The sequence below is a fragment of the Drosophila persimilis genome, unplaced genomic scaffold, assembly GCF_003286085.1.
Source record: "Drosophila persimilis strain 14011-0111.01,24,50 unplaced genomic scaffold, DperRS2 tig00000002-arrow-pilon, whole genome shotgun sequence".
Classification (NCBI taxonomy): Eukaryota; Metazoa; Arthropoda; class Insecta; order Diptera; family Drosophilidae; genus Drosophila; species Drosophila persimilis.
Window position 1 is genome coordinate 19,992,052 of NW_020825289.1, and position 22,638 is coordinate 20,014,689.

General features: G+C 47.9%; 1 protein-coding gene across 2 annotated transcripts in view; it reads right to left on the bottom strand.

The window, feature by feature from the left end:
* Window positions 1-22,638, bottom strand: part of LOC6600950 — a 52,188-nt gene that overhangs the window by 3,970 nt on the left and 25,580 nt on the right. The window contains exon 1 of one of the 2 annotated variants that reach the window (XM_002025985.2): window positions 4,209-4,631. The exons of the other annotated variant lie outside the window; for it this stretch is intronic. The gene's annotated coding sequence lies outside the window, so the exon portion shown is untranslated. Of the gene's footprint in view, window positions 1-4,208; window positions 4,632-22,638 lie in introns of those variants that run through there. 2 annotated transcript variants of the gene reach the window in all.

Consider the following 22,638-nt stretch of genomic DNA (forward strand, 5'->3'; position numbering starts at 1 on the left):
GAGTGATGTGGGGGGCATGAAATTTAATTATCTAGCTGGCCTTTTGGTTCGAGCAAAAGCGTAAACTGCATTTAACAATTAAAGCTTCTTTTAACATGCCCAAAAATGATTTATCTTATCCGCTGATCATACACGGTACTCCCGGAGATCAAGGGTATGTTGTATTCGAGCGGAAGAATGCTTAGTTGCTTAGTTATGAATCCATACCCTGTAATCCATTGGAAAGGGAGCCTCTCTCCCTCCGTTCAGATCGTGCCTTTCCGCAGTCCCCATAACCCGATTGCAATTAATTATGTAAGGCGGAGCGGAGCCACCCCAAGGTCGTTGGCGGGTATTTTTAGCAGCAGCAGCGCTGAAACTGTTCTGTGCGTGCGGATGCGACGCGTATCGTAGAACGAACGGGGCACCAGTACGCCCAAGGCCGTGGCGCAGAAGGAAGTCTTTTGGCAGCTGGCACCAGCAGCAGCAACTCCTTTGTCTGTGCTCGCTAAGCGGCTTACTTGCGGTGCGACTGGAGCTAATTGGGGGCCTATGAATCATGGCGCTCACTGCAATTGCGCAACTGGGGCCCTGGCTCTGGCTCTGGCTCTGGCATGTGCCACACTACATATATAGGTACATACATACATACATACATACATATAAGTGCTCTTACCATAGATGCATTTTGGGGGCCTTTCAGAGCTTAGCGCGTGTCGCTGTCCGACTTGTCAACCGGAGACCCGCACCCAATTGCAGCCTGGTCTGGCCTGGTCTGGTCTGGTTTTTGCCTTTCTGTTTGTGTGTTTCTGCAAGTTCTTGACGCCCCAACCTTGAAAGTGCTGAACCGAACCGAACGCATTATCTGAACAGATCTGAACGGATCTGAACGCTCGTTACATGTCCGGCTGGAACGGGTTTAATTTTTGGCATTTATCATCGTTCGGGAGCAATATTTTGCTCTTACTTTTGTCGCCCATAAAATGTGTATTTGCTAGCCAGTTTCTGGTGCATTTCAAACGGCGGGGCAGGGCAGACACAAAATTATGATGGGGCCAGGCACGAGAGCACTCTTTTGTTTGCATTAACTGGAAGTCTGTTGACTGTTTGAAGCAAAATCCAAAAAAAATATATTACAAATTTAAATTTAAAATTTTCGTTTCAACTGCCAGCGATGGATGCGAGATCGCCTTTTAATGGCACAATGATTTAAATGAAAGAAAAACAAAAAAGAGCGCGCGTACTCCCGTACAAAAAGCGATCTCTGAATTGTTTGCACAATGTCTGTCGTGCGGGTGTTTGTTCAATTGTTGCAAACACAACAACAACAACATTAACAACAAAAACAGTGGCGTCTGCGGCTTACATATTTATGAGTTGGCACTTTGCCACCTCCTCGTCCGCAGAGTCTTCTCCACGAGACCATGGCGACAAAAAAAAAGAAGCAAAAATTACATATTGTTGCTGCACTACATGATGATCACAATGAAGCAGAATGAGAAGACGATGATGATGTATGGGAGGGCACGCAACATCATGGAAACTCAAGTGGGAAACACACACACCCAGGGCCAGACGGGGCACGTGTAAGTGTCATAACCATCGGGGGGTCTGCTTATTTATATTTATATAGTAGGCATATGCCCTATAGAGTGTACTGGATTAATCTGGATTTTATTCTCTCCTGTCTTTGAGCTAAAGTTCGATCAAAAACATCTGTCTGAAGCCCTGTACTATCTTGCTGCAGTCTTGTGCTCCAATTCTTGTTTTGCAGATGCACCACTCCACTGGGTTACGCCCTCCGTGGCGCGACTTGGCTTTCATCTGTGTGGGGGGCGGGAGTTTTTTTGGGCACTCTGCACAATGCGGCGTATGCGCAATGTCTGCTCTGTCACTTGATGTGCATGTCGAGCGGATTGCATCACCGTCAACATCATCAGCGGCTGAAACAACAACACTGGCAACAGCAGTGGCAGTGCCAGCTGCCTGGGGCACCTTTTTTGCGGTTGAAAAATCGGCACACGAAAATTATAAATTCCGATTTTCACTTGCCGCCACGGCTTTCATAATATTTTCACTTATTTCTCTACCATTGCCCGCTGAGAATTTGCAATTCTCACCAAAGTATTTCGTGCCAGGAAGGCGTCAAAGACACAAAAATAAATCACAAAAACAAAAAACCCAAAAACAGAGACAGAGACAGAGAGAGAAAAAGAAAAAGAGTTGTTGCACAGCACTTTCGTGTGGCTTCAACATCGCCTTTGACTTCCGCTTTTGCTGTTGCTATCGAGTGATTATTATTATACAGCTCCGACATTGTTTTTAATGTTCAAATTACTTGCAAAAATCTCTTTGTACGTGGCCAGGCACGTTTCGGGGCTCGATGGCCGGTCTATTCTTAGGCCCAAGCAAGTGCCCGGGCCACACAACGTTCTTGAACAACGCATAAAATAGTGCCTAAAACAATATTATGTGGAATAAGGGAATTAGAAGAGATGCCAAGAGATGGAGCCAGATGACGGGGGTAGATTCGGTTAATTAAAAGTGCCTCGTTATGGATCTTGAGCTTCAATTAGTCATCGATTCGAGTGCGACTACAATTTGGCTATGCTAATTCGTTGGCTTCAACTGCAGTTGGCAGTGGATAATTGACAGTTGCCAGCTGGCATTTGGCCATGTTTTGTGATTCACCAAAGAGCAAAGGCAGACCAAAGATTCAACAATCACTCCAGCCCCGAATTACATCATAGAAATGAAAACTCTTCAGACTGATTTCTGCCAATCAATGTGCCAGCCCAGGCACAATGCATTCGTTCGGTATTCGCTTTTGTATATAAATATAATTAAAGAGCAGGAAAAGACGCATAACCACTTCAACAAAGGCCGCCCCGCAGTACGAGTTTTTCGCTCTTAATTAGACTTCATTAGTTTCGGTTTCAAATTGAAATAGAGCCGTCGCTGGCACAATCAAACGCATAATTAACAATTGCGTGGATAATTGAGTGTAAAATTCTAGCACAGCCGATCTGTGGCGATCTGTTTGTGGCGTGGACATAATTCAGGGGCAAAAGACTTAACAGCGGACTAGACAAATGAGAAGACATTGGCCCGAGCCCGAGCCCGAGCCCGAGCCCGCAGCCCAAGCAGCCATCAAATGTAGGCCATCAGAGCCAGAGCCAAACAAATGTGTTGTGTCTTTTGGTGGCCTAATTAAGCTTTCATTTGGCATGCAAATAAGTCTTTCGCTTCGCTCCCCATTCTCGATGGAACTCTGGCAGATGCTATGATTCAACGGCGCATAGGCCAAAGACCCCCCCCAAGATTTGGCCGATAGTTGGCCAAAAGGGTAGAACACTCAGCAGATACAAATCACATGACGTGTAGCGCAAACCGACAGGGCAATTTTATAGCGAATCTTATATCTCTTATATCTTTTTTTTTTCCTTTAGTTTTGGGGAACTTTGTATGCATCAAGTGTTTCGGGCGAAGCCGAGAGCCGCGATTGTATCGCTCATAAATTCTGTCCAAGGCAGGAGCTCTTCGACTTCGAAGCTGGGGCTGGGGCTGAGGCTGCGGCTGAGGCTGCGGCTGAGCTGACATTTTTCGGTTAATAAAGATATGAAATTATATTAATGCAAATGCTAATCTGCGTGTAAATTAAGCACACGCATTGCGGGCCACAACTGGTTTTCCCCCCCACAAAAGTGACTGGGCCGCGATGAAGGCTGTTGCTTGAACTGTTTTCCACAGACTTAAATGAGTGGTGCTGTTGCAGGCGGCTTAGTTTCTATTTCTATTCCATGTCCACAGAACCTTTTGTGCCGCCCGAACAAAAGACTCAGGCAACGAACTTGATTTTGTAATTTTGTAAAACATGCAAATACATGGTGCTCTGCCAGATATGCTCACTTTTATATACTACAGTATATAGTAGTATATGGTATATATTCTCTTTAGCTTTTATTTCACACTCATGGACAGCTGGTTATGGCCTTTGGCGTTTAGCACATACACTGATACACAGACACTGAGACACTGATAGAAGCCATGTTTATTTATAAGACACAGCCGAATGCTAATTACAAATGCCTGAGCACATCGGCTGCCCATCAAATGATCTTCTCCGGCCGATCGAGCGTGCTGCATTCGTTTCAATTAGCGACTAAATCAATTTAGCCAAATGCCAAGGTCGCCCCTGGAAGAGATCTCTGTCTCTCTCGCCTACTCACCCTGATTGCAATGTGCAATGCGGCGTATGCGCAATGTCCGTCGTAGCACTTGTATCCGAATATTCACTGTTTGTTCTTGTGTGCTGGGGGGTTTGATTCTTGAGTCTGATTCAGAACTCGGCTCGTAACGCCCACCAACCAGAGACACCACCAATCAATCACCGGACCAGGTTTCTCCACACAATTGTTTTATTTTCTTTTCCTTTTTTTTGTGTTGCGTTACACTCTTTAAATAATACGTGGGGTTTTGTCTTTTGTTAATATTCTTTGTTATATTTTGTATTTGCACAGCACTCTCAGAACTCTGCTGTCGCGACTCAGACGCGTCGTCGTCTGCTGCTGCTGCTGGCTGCTGAGGCTCTGCTGTTTGTTGGTTAGTAAGTCGCTCGCTGGGGAGTTAGGCGTGGTAGAAGCGCGCGCAAGAACCGCTCGCCGCAAGCTGTGTGTTTCAACTGGCGAAGTAACGGTGTGCCAGGCCGCAAGACAGCCCAGAAAAGCACCAAAAAGCGCGCACACCACAGCCGAAGAGCGGCCGAGGCGGCACGAGGCTGCCGCCCAAGACGAGGCTGGGGCCGAACCGAAGCTTGGCTTTCGCTCTTTTCAGAAGCTTGTCGACAGCCGAGCAGCGAAGCTCACTCTCTGGAGAGCGGCATGACGCACTCTTCTCTCCCCCACAGTAAAGGTCAGAATAAATCGGATTATATCATACAGATATTATCTCGAAAGATCACTTTTGTTTCTAAAGATAATCCAAGAAAATGTTTTTACATGTTTCAACCATATTGAAAGACTATATTCATCTGATATTCTAGGGTATCTTTAAGTTATACAACCCAACAGAGCCTTCCTTTCTGGGTTTTTGTGTTGATTTTACCATTTTGAGCGTGTGAATTAGTTCTGATTTGATTTGAATTGATTTCCTTGCCGCTGCCGCTGCCGCTCCCGTGGCGGATGTATCGCTGGGTATTTCCCCTCCGTTCAAGCTACTTTATTTGGCTTGGGATTTCTTTTGATTAACTCAACGAGCGACATAATTCAGGCCCAGACTTTTATCCGTTTATGGCACTTTACTTATATGGTGGGCCCGAGTCGAATGCAATTTGCTAAAAATCTAAAATTGAAATGGAAGCAGAATGAATCATGGGGGTGTGGCGGCACCCCAAAAGTGTGTTTACGTACCCATCCGAAATTGTGGATGGATTTCCCTTTCACAACTCAATTATCATGCTGGCAAATTGGTTGTTTTCTTGGCATTACTGGCCAGTAGTCGTCGGCGCTGAGCTAACACCGAAGGAATGCCGACGGATTGCGGCTTTAAATAGAACTCCTCAAGTGTCCGGCTGTCAGAGTCAATGTTCATGGGTATTCAATCACATTAGATCTTGGACAAAATGAAACCTAACGAAAGGCTGCGATGTGTGGCAATAATTGCCCAAGAATGCCTCCCTCTGGCCGGCCCTGTTGTAATCCAGTATAATTTTGCAGCCACTGCCTTGTTACTGTTTTTTGTTATTTCAATTAAAGCCAAAACAGCAAACGGCAAATGGCAACAGCTGTGGCTACAGTAGACAATGGCCAGGTGAATGGGAATGTTCGGATAATATGCTGGTGGGGAGAGCCGGGGAGCGGTGGGTCGTTGTTTTAATAATCATTACAAATAGCTTTTGCGGCGACCGAACGAACGGCCAACGAACGACCTTGCTACATTAAAAATACACACGAAAATAAAACCGAAAACCGTTTGGGCCACAAGTGGGAGAAAACGGGGTGGGCAACGTTTGGCCAACATTTTTTGTTGGTTTTATTTTGAGACTTGAGAAATTAGCAGCAGCAGCCGCACCGCATTTCGGCTGAAGTTTGCTAATCGGAAGGGGAGAAACATTTGCTCTTCTTCGTACTGGCGGCTGTTTGTTTAAACTTGGCCAAAAGCAGCCAAAAGCGGTCTTAGGCGAAGATTCAATTACTTGGTCGCTCTTTTGGCGCTGAAATAACAATAACAAAATTAATAATGAATTGTTTTGGCCGATGTTCGGAGGCGCCTTTGTTTTAGCCCATGTTGTACAAACAATTTCCGCATGGCGCAGCCACAGCCAAAACTCGGGATGATCGTGCGATTTAAATCGCAATCGTTAATTCGTGCTGACACACACACACACACACACACACACACAAAGCAAAGGAGAGGCAAATTCTTGGTCTCTGTGAATGGTGTGGGCCGAAGTGGCGTATGATTGATAAGCATTGCGCATACGTCATGGTGGGCGCCGAGCATCGATCCTTCGCAGAACGGAACTATCTTATGATTCAGCTGTGACGCAACGCGAATTAAAACTAAATCATCAACAAGTTGATACGAAAAGTGATCAGCCGCCAGAAATGTCAACGACACCGCCTGGAAAGACACCAAAAGTAAAGGTCAGACCAGCTCCGACGGCCTTCGGACAGTAATTTCACAAAATGCTGTTCGGTTTCAGGTACAGGTTTGGCTTTTTGGCATGCACGGTACGCAATGCAATTTAAGAGCTTTTTAACGCCCAGCAAGAGATACGATTCCGATACGAAATACGAAACAAAAATCTAAAATCGAAACGGTAGCACAGACACCTCCGTCGTTTGCGATTGGTGGGAAAGAGGTTTATTCTCTCGTTTGGGGAGTGTTAATTGAACTGACGGCGATTTCCGCGTGTCGAAGGGGGCCTTGGCGCCTGGGAAACTGTAGAGCAAACACATTTGGGCACCCGATGTAAGGCACTTTTGGCCATAATTTGATACTCAATTAGCCCGAGGCGGCAACAATCATGTTCAGAACTCGGACTGGCCAATTCTGCGGCGGTAATTGGCATTAATTAGTTCCAGAGCAGCGCTAGGCCTGGCCTTGGCTTAACGGAGGAGATGGATGGTGACTCAGACGAAGAGTTTTTCACATGTCAACGGACAAAGAATGCTGAAATCCGATGGTTATCCGCGATCAGGGAGAGCAATAATTGGGGGGGCTTGCTGGCTGGCAGGCTGACTGGCTGGCTTGTTCGATGATATCAACAACATGCGCCACGCTCTGACAACAAACATTCATTTCACACGCTGCAACGTGCCAAGGTGCAGGTAGGAGCATCGCCACTGCAGCATCGGTATCATCATCTGCATCGGCAACACGCTGACTTGCAACACGGCCAACAAGCTGTAATTAACTGCCAGGGGGCTCCGACGTCTCCCCATTAGAAAGAAGACAGGCCGTGCAGCAAGTGGCACAGTTCCATAATCGTAACTGGCAACTTGCACTTTTACTTGCCGCCCCTTCGCCTGCCCCCACGGGCATTAGAAATAGAACCAGAAGGAGCACCCGGACACTCCAGTTCCCCAGTGCTGGGGCATGACAACCCGAAGAGTAATTGCAAACATAATTCATGGCTCAAGGCCAAGTTGTAGCAAATGAAATTCGTTTTCAGCACCTCACTCAGCACCGAAGACACCGAAGGCATCGAAGGAAGAGGAGGCGGCTCCAAGCCTCGTTCTGGCCCGGACCTGGCTCTGCTCTTTGTCTAGAAGATGAATGGCCCCGGCAGCGGGGCTGCTGTTCTGTGATAGCACGTTATGGCAGCTTATTAATCAAGTTGCTGGCGAAATTAGCACAGCGCGGTGGCAACTGAAACCGAAAGCAGAAACAGTCGGCCCCAGAATGAGCATCCGTCCAGTCGGATCGGAGAAGGCTGTCTGCAGGCGGCGATGTAAGTTTAATTATAATAAATGTCGGCTTTAAATATGCCATTAAAGCAAATGTAGAAGCTCATTTAATTGAATGCACTCGATCAGAAGGCCCCTGACGAGTGGAAAATTAAGAAGTTACAGAAATTAACATAAATTATAAGTAAAAAAGCAAAGAAAAACTATGAATAATAGTTACAAATATCAACGGAGGCAGCACTGGCAAGCAATGTAATCGATATACATTGATTATGGGGCAGCACTGTTCTTGGCAACTATCGGAAGTCCTCTGCTGTCCAGTGTTGTAATCGATGACCACTGAAGCTAGAACTAGTTCCATTTCGTCAGTTCATTAATGCTGGAACTGGACTGTAGCTCTCTCTTTCAAAAAAGGACTACCCAGCACTTGTAATCGATACAAAATGAGGCTCGTACTAGTTCCACAAATACCGTAACTGAACAAGAACTAGTACGAAGGCCATCACCTCTGCGCCGTGGGACAGGGTGACATCAAACATCATTCCAATGCGGGCTAATGCATAATTACCGCAATTAAGCTGTCGTCTATGCAATAAAGTTGAAATCAACATCACTCGACTTCAAGTCACTTTAAATAAACTAATTAATGTTCTAAGATTAAGGCGAGAGATTGCGCTAATTGCAGTTTCAACGCGTGTTGCGATTGGCATCGATATGGTGCCCCCACTGCCGCTTGCATGATTTATAAATGCGCCGCCATTGCCACACAGAGATGCAAATAGAGAGAAGGAAGCTCCAAGTCATTAGAGTGCATCCCCCATGGGGCAGAGCCCTGGCGTGGGCGCCGGCTTACAATATTGCTCTGGTAGTCCGGGTGTAGGGGGAGCGGGGGGGCTTCTGATTAATGTGCCCACTTGGGGGCCAGAAAGCGAAAACGATAAGGACTGCTACTGCCACTGTTGTGGCCATATGCTCGAATGCAATATAAATTTATTGCATGGCAGGGCAAATACACAAACACCGTGTAAATCAATTATTCATGCCCCAACAACAGAGGGGCATAAAAATGTCATACAATTTGTGGCAATTACAAGTAGCAGGCGATAAATATGCCCAGGATGCTCTGGCGTTAGGGATTTGTCCGGCCTGCGGTCGAGGACTCCCAGTGGCATCTGCCATTGACCATATTTCAAATTGCAGCTCTATAAATACATGGGTGAGTGATTGTGGCGCGTTATCGGGACTTTGGCTGGGACCTCCATTAAGTTTGACTTATTTATAGACAGATGATTTATGGTGCAGGCGCACCACACACACTCTCTCTCTCTCTCGATCGATTCATGAGCATGTTCTAAGCCAAATCTGCATACTGGTAGCTAAATCTGATCTATAACATATACTTGGCCAAACTAAAGACATGTGTACTGTGTGTAAGTCGCTCTAAGCCGCCATATGAGTATGCAAATGCTGTGGGCCCCCAAACAGGCTGTCCTTGAATAACCATCATCCAGAGAGCCAGACAGCCAGCCAGCCACAATCTTATACAATACAAAACGATCGTACATATGAAAACCAGCGACAATCAGTTTTATTTTATGGCAGCCGAAAATTCTATTGTAACCTGTTTTCTGAATTTTATGCATATTTCTGCCTGCCCCTGCCCCTGCCACTGTCTCTCTGGGCTTACGTCAAAGACTAACGCACGGATCCAGCATCGGGGAATGATATCAATCTTTATGGTTCATATGGAACCACCGAAAGAAACCGAAAGGTTACCAACTCTTGGTTTCTATCCCCTGGCTGGGGATAGCTTCGTTTTAAATGAATTCTTCAAGTCCCGCCCTGCGTGTAGTTTGTAGAAAATAAAAGTGTGTTTATTTTTACTTTTCTGATGGCACCAACATATCATCGGCCAAACTTGTTCCAGCTGTTTGATGAATGCGCCACTGTGGCCGCTTTAATTGTTATTAATCTGCTGCTCTTTAATGGCATAATTAAATGAACAAAAAACAAAATCAAATACCCATATGTGAGAGAGACCCACGCCTCCTGGTCCAACTCCTTTTGCTGTGGCGTTGAAGGGGCAAAAGCGAAGATCGATCTGCAAATCGATGGTCGGGTGGGCGTGGGCATTCGGAATTGAACCAGAAACGAGATCGAGTCGAAGTGGGCAATACCCTATTCGTGGTACAGGGGCTGTGATCGCAAGAAAAGACAAAGGAATCCAGCCAAAAGTGTATTGGCTGTCCAGCAATTAGTGGCATTTCCTATTTGGTTAATTTGCAGAAAATTGAAAACGGGTGTGCGCTGTATAGCATTTTGGCATTTGATTCGAGCTTCGTGAATGGAATCGCGGAGTGGCGGAAGATTAATGGAACATGTACTCGAGACATGCACAGATCTGGCGAATCCAATGTTAATGGCGCTCTAACCCACCCAAACCGAACCGAACCGAACCGTTTTGGCCTGTCATAAATGGCTCGATTCTCATGCAGTTAGCGGCATTTTTGGCAAACTTTTACTTCCGCTTGCGGTCTTGAGGTCTGTCTCTGCTGAATGGTTTAATTGATTTCTTCTCACTCGAAGCGACGTTAATTGCTCGACAACGTTCGTAGGCCCGAACAAGTAGCGAAATCCTCTTGGCCTAAACGGTTTGCCGGTGAAACAAGCGCTTAAAATACCATACAATTGAGACAAAGAACTGCTGTCTGGCAATGATTGTTTCGGCGTTTCGCCTAGGGCCGGCAATGGAACGTCCACACGTTAATTGAATTAACCAAAACTATGCTGCATTTAGCTAAAAGATAATTTGCATAAATGCCCAATCGATCATTATTATCGGGTAATCGATTGCTTAGTGTCAATTTCACTTTTCGGTTTCACTTTTATTATCATTTGAAAAGCACACACAGAAACTTGTTTTTCCCCTGCCAGCAGCATTATGACATAATGTACAACAATTTATTCTATTCTCTACCCAACCCCCGTATCCGGTTCGGACATTTGCCAAAATAATACAATTATTAAGTTTTATGCTCGCCGCTTAGTGGATTTTAAATTCTCTGGCACTAAACTAGTTTTTTTCGAGAAATATGAAACAGGCTTTGGACGAGTTGCTTTCGATAACAGTTCGATAGACTGCTCCCACTACAAAGTTCAGAGTTCGAGCATCCACACGCATCTTGAGAGTTCAACAAACGTTTACTCTTCGAGTGTTTGCTCAGCTCTATTCGAATATTTATCAACTGGCAAACTGGCTCGATTCGTATCGGGGAATTTGCATTAAGTATTTAACATTTACCGTTATGTATTTAAAATCCGAAACGAAACAAAAAAAGGCAAGACATTCTGTCAACTGAAATCGAAAACGAGTTTAACCAGAACGCCTTAATATTCGTACACCCATCGATACCCAGAACAGAGCAGAACAGAGAGATCTCTAGCTCTCAACCTGATCTCGACTTGGCAACCGCAAGTGCAATAAAACACAATAAATATACGATATATGTATATGCCATAAAATGTAGCAATCGGTTCTTGGCTTTTTGTTTCATTTTATTTTACAGGAATTCCCGCTGACTGGCGGCAATGTCATGGGATGACCTTGCTGTGCCCCTGCTGCTGTGCCCCTGCCCCTGCTGCTGATGCTGCTGCTGCTCTTCTGACGTCACACATATGGGTATCGATATTTCATAATGATGAAGCCGTGTGGGCTTTCATGTAGTACCTGTTCTTCGGCATGCGGGCCACACCATCGACTATAAGCCGCCGATGATGACGGGGTATTACTCATCTTTGGTGGGTACTTTTTTGGGTAACAATTCCATCGAACCATTTTCAGGCCTTTTTCCAAGGACTCTCCACTGGCAGCACTCGTTGCCCACTCGCAGAAGAATCGTCTACGCCCAGACACATATCTGCTCGTTTAAGTTGTTTATGGACGCTCCTCTGGGGCTCGTTTACATAGTTGATGGGATGGCATGGCATGGCATGGGATTGGAGCTGGAGCTGGAGTTGGCGTTGCTCCCTTGTTAACATGATGGGCAGCAAATGGGCAGCCAGAAAGTGAAACTGAAATCGAAAACTATTTGCGAAAATAGAGCAATAAGTTGGTAAGGCACCAGGACGAGAGACGGCACGGCAGACGGAGATGCGTTGACAACGATAGCAGGCGGCCAACAGAGTTATTAACCTGGAACCTGGAACCTGGAAGCGTGACAGAGCCGGACGGCAGGGGGGGACAGCAGGGGGACCCAGGCGCATTATTTTATTTCGAATTTAATGATGGCTAGAACTCTTGTCGCCCTCTGATTGGGGGACTGGAGCGTAGTCCGGACAACGTTCAACAAATTTGAGCCTGTCTCTGGGTCTATTGTCGTGTTGTTTTGTTGGGGGTGTCTTGCTGTCGCTGTCGCTGTCAGTTGCGTGTTGCTTGCCTGCCGCCGTTGATGACGTCGTAGACGGAGGCGTTGCCTCTCTTTGCAATCACCAAAAGTGATCGCGATTGTGCCGCCGAAAGAAATACAGTAAAAGACACAGACAGAGCTCCATCGGCTAACAAGGTCTGCCAACTGCTGGCCATTGAAGTTGAAGGTCACAGCACGTACACCAACCCATGGACTGTGTGTGTGCCTGATCAGAGCACAGCATATCGATATCGTAGAGCCGCCGTCCGACTTGCAGTCAAAGCCCCTCTCAACATGTAATAAGTAACAAATGCCGCACGACATTCGACATTTTTATGCAAAGACATTTGGGTGGGACGATGTCCCAGATTGCGGGGGGGTTGGGGCAGGACTTATCTTCGTAATTGAAGCAGCTGCATTGTCCATAAATTCTTGGCCGCCAGCTACGTGGGCAGCGGCTGCTTTTGACTGTGATTTTGCTTACGCAAAACTATGCAGAAATTTAATTAAAAAATCCCACAGCGAAAGCGTGCCGACCCGCAGATACCCATTAGAAGGCAGATACAGCCTGTATGTAGCGCAGATTAGCCCAAGCCCAAGATACCCGCGGCCCCTCCAGGGCATCGAGAGGCATCCCCAGTTTGGGCCTGGCCGACTGTCGCTGCTGCAGGAAGAACCAAACAAATCAAGTCGAAAACATTGACAACGAGCACCAGGTCCACTAATGACCAAGTCAAAGTCAGCGACAAACTAAGAGGAGAACTAAGACAGCGACTAAGTCACAGTCAAAGTCAGGAGACTGTCTAACATCAAACAAATGCTGTCCAAAGAGATTCTTCCTGCTGGCGCTGCTGCCTCGGCAGCTGGCTGTCGATATGGAAATGGAAAATGCATCTGGAAGATGGAGGAAGGTGAAATTTACTTGCACTTCAGTGAAAACATTGATTGGCTTAATTAACCGGCCCGAGAGAGCAGCCCGACATTGGCAATGAAATGGAAAACTATCATGGCTATCGGGCACCGAGCTCCAAGCTCCAAGCTCCAAGCTCCAACTGGAGGCTCCCCCAAGAACACTTTCAGCTGTGGAACTCGTTACGGAGTGGTATCGTCACGCATGGATCGCAAATTTATTTGTCAATCAGGCAAAAGTATGAAGCCAGTCGGAGCATAAAATACACATAATTGCATTTAGCCTCCTGCCACAGCCCACCACAAAGGATTCCATCGGCTGATAAGCCTCCAACAACGAGTCCGCGTCCGAGTCCGAGTCCGCATCCGACTTCAACCTTGCCCCCGGGAGTTTGAAATGCTCTCGTAATAAATTGAATTCACCTTTTGTGTCCGTTTGTGTTTGCTTTAAAAGTAACAACAAGAGCCCTTCCTCTGGCTCCCAGAGCCACTATCCAGAGGCCGGAGACCAGAGACCGGGGACCAGCGACTACATCTACTGGCACTTCTAAGACCCACACACGCATGTAGTTCTGGCCCAACAATTGGCATAAATATCACTTTGCTCCCTTGAGCGTGTGGCAGCAGCAGCAGCGGCATCAGAGCCAACTCGAGGTCCCAGGGCCTGCCCTTTGCCTGTCCCCCATCCCATGTCGAGAGGTAGTAGCAGCCGCTTGATAAATTTCATACAAGTTACTCTAACATTTTTACTACTCCCGAGTGTTCTCTGGGCGACACCCAGGACCCTTCCTGCCCTGCCCTGCCCTGCCCTACCCTCTCCCTCTCCTGCCGTGATTGAGTTAACTTCATTTGCTTGACTTGGCCAAGACAAGACACGTGCTGGCCTGCCCTTCTGGCCTTCCTCGGCGCTGGAATTTATTCGATTGCCTCTTAGCCAAACATGTCAGTTATGTTTGCGAAAGTACATATCATCAGGCCCTCGGACATGCGTTTGTGTAGGTTTCTGGCCAGCAGGCTACAACAGGAAAGCGGCAGGAAAGCGGCGCACAAACAAATTTATGGCAAATTTTTATAGTAAAATCTTGAAAGTGTCGAAATCGTCCGCGAACGAGAAGGAAAATCGAGGCTCCCACTCTCGCCCTCCTCCAATGCCTGCTGTGTGGGGTCATGTACCAATCTGCCGGCCAATCGTGCCGCCAGCCCCTTGTACTTGATAATGTGGTAATTTAGGGCCCCACTGCACGCCCTCTCTGTGTGGAGCAATTGAAAAGTTGTGTTTCTATTTCAGTGTTTATGGTTCTTTTATCCAAGGCAGGGCCCAGCCCCATAACAAAGACTTCTTTGTGCATGGCACCCGTGCATTCTCCGATCATTTAGCGACCAAATGCATAACCATTTCCCAATATTTTAGCACCTTCCCACCACAGCCCCCAGCCCCCGGCTGCATGGTGGCTTCTGGTTCTGGGCTGTGTGGCCCGTGCCAGGGGCCTGTCAAAGCATGTCAAACACCTCGGCGGTGCTCCTCCTCCACAGCATCGCCATATGGTTTGCATATCGGGCCAGCCATTGACATCTCTCTGACAGCGCGTTGACCCAGTTCTGGCTGGCTCTCTGGAGGCTTGAGCCAAGACTCCTTCGATTTGGAGCAGTCTCTGTCTGTGATATTGAACTTTTGATGGTCAAGTCGGCCGCTAATTGCATTGCATTCGCTGTCATGCGGCATGTGGCATGGGGCGTGGGCCTGGGCCTGGGCCTGAGCGGCTCTGCTGCTCCGTGGCCCTGGGGCGTGGGTGGAAGCTGTCACAATTTTGATTTTGAGTCGGTCTGACAGGCTGCCCCCGTCTGTGGACTGTGGTCGGCATTAATTACGCTGCACTCGCTCTCGCGGGGCATTCTAATTCGCAATTACAATGCGGATATATCCATGAGGACAGCAGCAACAGCTCCAGCTCCAGCTCCAATCCCTTATCTTGTGTAATATTTTCATGTACGTGCCAGAGATTCTTGCAGAGGCAGGCCTTACATGTTACACGTGTTCTTGCGGCTGCGGGTTGCACAGGTTGTTCCTCAGTCCTTAGATTGCACTTAACATCGATGAACACAGCACACTTCCTGGCTGGGCAGAGAGCCAAAGGTTGGGGCAGGCCCTGGAGCTGTGCCACAGGCTTGTGGAGTTGTGGAGTAATGGAGATTCGCGGGAAACGATCGTCGCGCCGCAACTTGAGTAGCCATAGTTTAATTGATTTATTAAAATGCCTGCCATCGGCCATTATTTATGATGTGAACTATGTGCCAGAGGCTTCGATTTCAGGGCCTCTCCCGGCCACCGGCCACCGGTCCTGCCTGGAGACTGGCTGCCTGGCCCTCTGATTGGTTCTGAAATGTGTGGAAAATTAGAGCAAGTGCCACTCGAGAGGCGGCACGGCACGGCACAGCACTCAGAATCAGCCATGAAAACATTCCCCCCACTTGGCAGCGGCGTTAGCAATAAATTAAAAGCAATTTTAGCCAAATAAAATGCTAACGGTCTTAGCCAGGCAGCCCGTCGTTGGCTGTGGCATGCTTTGCCCTTTTTCAACTCGGACTCAGACCCCCTCCCACTCCCACTCCCACTCCGGGACCTGATATGATGGACAATGTTGTGGTAGTGCCTGTTGTTGGCAACACAAACATTTGGCCAGGCCGGTGCACTGAGGGGAAGCCGATGTTCTTGGGGCAGAAATGACTTGGGGGAAACGCTGAGAGATTCTCTCGGTGTAGGGCCAAATGCAGATGCCTTCTTGGTATTTGTCACGTTCATCCATTTTGAGAGGAACACGTACACGCTGAGGCATTGTTAATAACTTTATTCGTCGTCCGCATCCGCGTCCGCCTCCGTGTCCTACTTGTTGCTGACAACTTGCCTCTCCTGCCGCGGATCACGGGAGGCAGGCAGGCACACAACCGTTATTTATGAGGCATGCTCAATTATTGGCATTCGATTGGGGGCCTCGTGGCGCCCGCATCACAGGCGCAGCACCATGTTCCTCCCCCACCTCCTGCTCACCTAATCAGGCAATCAGCTGGGCCCCTCTCTATGAGTCTCTATGGCTCCATGGTCTCGAACCTCCCAGATCGTCGACTCTTGGGCCGGCAATTAAGTCACCGTTTGCCGTTATGCAAATAGCAACAAGGTCAGACAGCTCCACCAGGGGCGACGAGGGGAGGGGGCGGGGGGCATCTGGAATGCGCTGCATCATCATGGTCATGGACCCTGCCTGGAGCCGCCGCCCCAATGGGGTTTCCTGTTTTGTGTGCAAAATTAGAACAAATTGTTCATGATCAATGCGGGGTCATTGTTGTCTTGGGCATTGCCAAAAAACAAATCTGTGTACCATTCGGCTGTTGTAATCATTCGACTGCGACCTGATTCTTTGGCAGTCCGGGCCCTGGGAAGCCCACGAGCGAGTTCTAACCACAAGTCGAATGGGGCCCACGTGAATACCCATTCAATTATGAGTCTGCTCTCGGGTATCTGCTTGTCTCTGAATCATCATCGTCTCGGGACTGTTGCGGTGAAAGTTCTGATCAATATTTAACTTGCGATAAACGAAATCACATCTAGATTTGCGGACAAGGTTCCGATCGGCAGGTTCCGATACGGTGGAAACTCTGCAAAGGTGGACCCTTTAGGGACAAGGCCTCATTAAATGTGTATTGAACCTGCCTTTTATCTTAGTTGAAGGACACTCCATGGACACCATGCTATTGTTGAGCATATCTTGGAGTGTCCGCCTGCGGGAACTTCCACTGTGTTTCAGCCTTTGTGGAGGTCGATTGTCAGCAGAAATCAAACCAATCTCTGACGCATTGATGCGTCCTTGGGCAGTGGTACAAGCTGTACAGAATCACCAGCAAGACAATGAAAAATGAATGAAGAATTAAAGCATGGCGGATGGCGGATAGGGGCTAGGGGCTAGGGGGAGATCGCACAAAGGCTATCCATGCCATCATGCCACAAGCTGCCACAAGTGCAACAGCAACAGCAGCACCGCACAAAAGCTGGCAACTCGAGCAGTAATTATTATTATTTGTGATATATTCGTATTTATTTCCGAGCTACGGAGCTAGCTACTATTCCATTATTTCGCGCATGACTAACCAAATGCAATTTGAGATTCCATTCTTTTTTTTTCTGTTTCTTCTGGCACTTCTGTGCCATTGAATTCCTTTTGTTCCACTTGGTGGCATGGCAGCTCTGCGCTCTCTGCTGCTGGGCCTCGCGCTCTGGTGTTGCAATAAAAAAGCGCATTAAACAAAACTCGGGCAAATGGAAACAAAAATCGACAGTAATCGTAAATTTGTAAATCGGTTGCAAGAACATGTGTTTACACAGTCACTGGGCCAGAGCCCAGAGAGCCACTCCGGCCAATGCGGGTCATGAGTTAATTGAATCGTTCTTAAATGCTCCGAAGGGGGGCCTTTAAAAATAATCTGACACACTTTGCCTGTTTACCCACTCTTCTCCAGTGGCATTCTGGAACTGATATTAGAAAGCGACAGGCCCGAGTCCGACGAAAGCGAAATGGAGGCCAGAGCTGTGGCCCGAGGATGAGTCTGAGATGTGATTCCAGGCCAATCGATGCCAAAAAATCTTCAATAATCTTGAATTTATCGTGAGAGAAATCAGCTCTGTGGCAGGAGAATCGAATGGAAATAAGGGATCAGATCAGTAAATATATGAACAAGGGCTTAAGGATGGAATGGCAGAGTATATCTTCTTCTAAGGAATATCATTAAGAACGATTATGTATTCAATCTATCATAAGTACTAGAGCATTATAGACCATTACCATATCACCATGTCTTTTCTAAAGTATTTGAATATCTCTTTCTCATAGTATAGATTATAGATCATAGTGGAACTGGTTTGTGGAATCTATAGGCATGCATATCAATCATTCCACTCCCAATCACAATTTACATCGTCGTTTATGGGTTACCCTTTCCATTATAGGTATTCCTCCCCCGTCAAGCCCACACACTCACGAGTATTCTTTCCTCCACCAAAAACAACAAACACGCCCAGTCCGCTTAAGCTTTCGACTACATTGCATGCAAAGTCCAGCCCCGCCTAAAACTATGCAAAGCTTAAAGCCCGACAGCGATCAGCAGGTTACAGCAATTAAACACAAAAACAATTCACAAACTATGCAGCGACTGCAGCAGAGCTTAAGAGCGAGCGCAGCTGAAGAGAGGCCAAGCCAGAGAGAGAGAGAGAGAGAGAGCTTTGGGCGTGCGCTGTTGCATGGCGGGGCTAAAGCTTTAGTTCCCGTTGTCGCCGTCTGACGCTGGATCGCTTTGGCAGCTCGTTTTACCTGTTTCTGTTACGGGCCTTAACATTATCGATTTGATATTAATTTTAGCGTTTTTTTTTTCGCCTTTTCGCTTGCTATTTTGCAATGCACATGCCATAGCCAGCGGCAGAGACACCGCCAGTGCTTGGCCACGAGAATTTGTCTGCGCTGTAATCCCGCCCGGTCTGCGATCGCTAATTAAATGCCAAAACAAAGGCGAGTGCGGCAATTAATGGCAGCGCAGCCCCTAGTTCTTGATTATATGGAGTTGTTGCTGGCAAAGATATGCAGATTGTAGATTATGCATAGCACAGGCGATAGATTAACATAGCACTGATACCCCGCCTTGAACCTATGGTGCTTTGAACTAGTTCCAGTTGGAACTACAAGTAGTTTAGGAGGTTAGAGGGGGTACGAAATAAAGGACTAGCGATAAGAGAGACTGGAATGGACTTTAAAACTCAACTACATTAATTTTGACTCTGAAAACTGGTTCCATTTTCAATAAAAGATCATGTCTTTGGGTATTTAACAGGTTGTTTCAGTCTTATTTAGTTATACTCCCTCCTTAAAGGTCACCTCTACTTGACTTTGCTTAAGCTGGAACTAGTTCCATATGCAGTTCCCGCTGCAGCTCCCCCGCCACAGCAGCGGGGTGACATGGGCTGACAGCATGACAGTTCCCCGTGTGTTTTGACTCGCCCGCCACATCCCATTGACAGTCAGCGATAGTGGCAGGTCAGCGGCAACGGCTGCCCACGCTAACGATCCCTGTCCACAGGCCCCCTCCCCTGCCTTCCCCTGCTGTCGGATTACTGGTGGCCGAGTGCATCGGTGGCCTCACATGAATTCGACATTAGTCGGCGATTAATCACGCGGGGAGGCACAATCAAATTCCAGGGAAGTTCTCTTTTCTTCCCAGGACACAGCAATGTCGCCGATAGCGAGACAGAAACCATCAAAGCGGAGTCATGCGAATGCGATCCATGGGATGGGGATGGGGATGGGTATGGGGATGGACTCAAGGTCAGGCAGCGGGAGATTTATGAGCCAGATGACACCCGCATTCACATGGAAACTGGAAACTGGTTTGTCTCCTTTTGGCCGAGAGAACCTGCAGCTTCTCTTCAGCTCGGTTTTGGCATCGACTTCGTCTCTGCGACCCGTTTATCGGCATTAATTAAAGACTGTATGCGAGATTTGATTAATTTTAAATAGCAAATAGCGAATGTGTGTGGGGGACGCGTCCATTTGTCTTCATTAGGACGCGGTGCAGCTCGAGCTAAGACCAAACAAATGGCAAAGTGTGCTGCAAGTCGCTCTAATTAACTAATTTGTTTGCCCAGCAACAAAAGACTTTGGCAACGAACTTGACTCTGACACGGACACAACAGAAATACATGCAAAAAGCCAGAGATCTGCTGCGGATCTCGAGCATCCATCAAGCTGTGTGAAATGAACACATCAATGACCGTTTTTGGGGGGGGGGGGGGGCCCGAAAGGCCTAAAAGTCGGAGCCCGCCCAAGCCAAAAAACCTTGGTGGCCGGCACAGAATAAATTAACCAACTCGAACGACTGTGAACGCATTTCTGAGAGCGCAAATTTTCACATGACGATGATGATGATGATGGCGATACGATTACGCCATCGCCACATAAATTAGGCGACTATTTAGCTCAGATCTGGCCCCGTCCCGATCTCCTGTCCAGCTCTAATCAGAGACGAGATCAAGCGTGGCAAATTGGAGCAGACACAAGTGCCGATCGCTGCTAACCGCCAAGACGGGGCCACCACTAAGACGGGGCAACCACTAAGACGGCAGTTTGCTAGAAGCGAAAGCAAAAGTATTGCCTCGCCGCATTGCCGCTGAAAAGCAACCGCAACGAGAGGAAGGCAGACAGCTGCCGGACGGCTTTTTTGCACATGGTTTTTGTGTCTCTTTAAGGGGCCAATAATTGCGCAAAAATAACTGAACAAGGCGAGCTCCAATCCAGCACGGGTTAGTGGTAGTACATTATATAGTCCAGTCCCCAGACCGGATCGAACCCCTGGCCGATCCACACCCCGCCCTGGCGGCAGTTATCTGGCTGGTACCTCGTATTCGTGATGCCGGACAATGGACCGGTGGATGGAAAATATTTCGACTTGATTAAAGCAAAATTATTTGACTTTGGGGCTTCGAACTCCTGCATTGGCTGGGGGTTCGGGATCCGATTGGGGGTCGTATGGGGTCGGGTTGGGTCGGGTCAGTAGGTTAAATTTGATATAAATTGATTGGCCAAAGGCGGATATTTTGGGCCGATTTGCGGGACCCACACTAAGGTCGGCCATAACCATGTGGATTTACTTTCTAATTACGGACAAACAGCGGCAGTTAGGAGCTTTTGTTGCCTGCCTGGCTAATTTACGGCACGTCCGAAGTGCCCCGAAAAGCACTTTGGGGCCAGCCGACTCAATTTCAAATTAAATTTGTATTCAAATAGACCACAGACGCCTGCTGCTGCTGCCGCTGCTGCCGCTGCTGCTGCTCAGCCACTCAACTGGGCAATGACAAGCAAATTAACCGCAACTGCCGCTGCCTGCCGCTCCATGTTGCACCATCGCACCCAGCACCGAGTCTGGACAATCAGCAAACTGTCGGCTCTGGTGGCTGCCTCCACTGCTGCTGCTGCCACTGCCACCACTGCCACTGCTGCTGGTTAACTACTTCTCGCGCCCAACCCAACTTCTGCCTCGTTGGGGCATATAATTTTCCACACGTAACCTTGAGCAAAAAGAAATATACCAAAGAGATTCAAATGAATCTATCAGGGCAGCGCACTCTGGGCATATGCAAAGCCACAGTGAACACTCGACGGACGGACAGCTGCCAGAAATGCAACAGCCAGACGACAGGCCTGATGGCCCAGCCAGAGATCTCTTTTAAGCGGAGTTCCAGTAGTTGCATCAATGAATAACGAAAGCCTGGGAGGGAGTCCAACCAAAGCTGCCTTCGTCCGCCCCTTCACCTGTTGAGCCCCCCGCTAATGAGCTCCATTTCGTGGCAACAATTGGAGCTGCATAATTAATATTAAAAGCCATATTCGGTCGATTATTGGCAAATTAATTGGCTTCGGCTTCGACTTCGACTTGGACTGAAATTGGAGCTGAAATTGCAGCTGCAGTGACTGTACCCTGCCCCCTGCCCCCGCCATTGCCATTGTTGTACGCCAAAATGTGAAATTCCAATAAAAATTTGTAGGATGGATCGGGTCATGCCGTCGTCCGCGAGTGCCCGAGTTATGCCCCCGTCCGGATTAGGTAATAGCCGGGGGTGCCTTTCACTCGCAGCCGCCACACAAAAGACCAGCAGACACTCGTTTTGGGCTGTAATTTATTTGTATAGGCCATAGAAATTAGTTCAACGGCAGCGCCAGCAGCGGCAAAAAGGCAAAAGTAATTCCCGCCCACTGCCCAAATGTGAGTGCCAGGGCACTTGACTCTAGATCTGCTCTCCTCCCCCCCGCCGTCCATCCAGGGGCTAGAAGTTGTGCAACAATTAGTGCAACTGCAGGTGAAAGGCAGGCACAAATCCTGGCCCAAAGAGCACGCGCTTTCCCCCCCTCTAACGCCACCCCAGATGGCGGCTTTAAATCTATTGAATATCACTTAACAAGGCGCAGCTGTCAGCGGTTTTTATAATGAATTGTTCCACAGCCGCATTGTCTCTCAAATTACACGATATCATTTTCAAACACAACATTTTTGGGGGGCACGTGACAAGGCTTTGAATCAGATAGGAATTTACCTACTCACATACGAGACATAAGAGATCTGGCGCACCAACAGCTGTGGTTTCGGAGCTGCCCAAAGACCCCAGATCGAAGCAGGAACTGAGACCCCGAAAGGTAGTCTGCTGGTGGGCCCTCATAAATCTTCTCTTCTTTATACAGGAAGCCCAGACAGCCCTGCCTCTGCCCCAAACAGGGAAAGTCTCTGCCAATCTTTGTGGCCACAAGATGCAGCCGCTTGTCAAAGGTCGCGGCAAGCGAAAGTGACTTTGCCTTGCCCTTTTTTTCTTTTTTGCAGGCGACCAAACCCGTTTCCTGCGTTTGCGG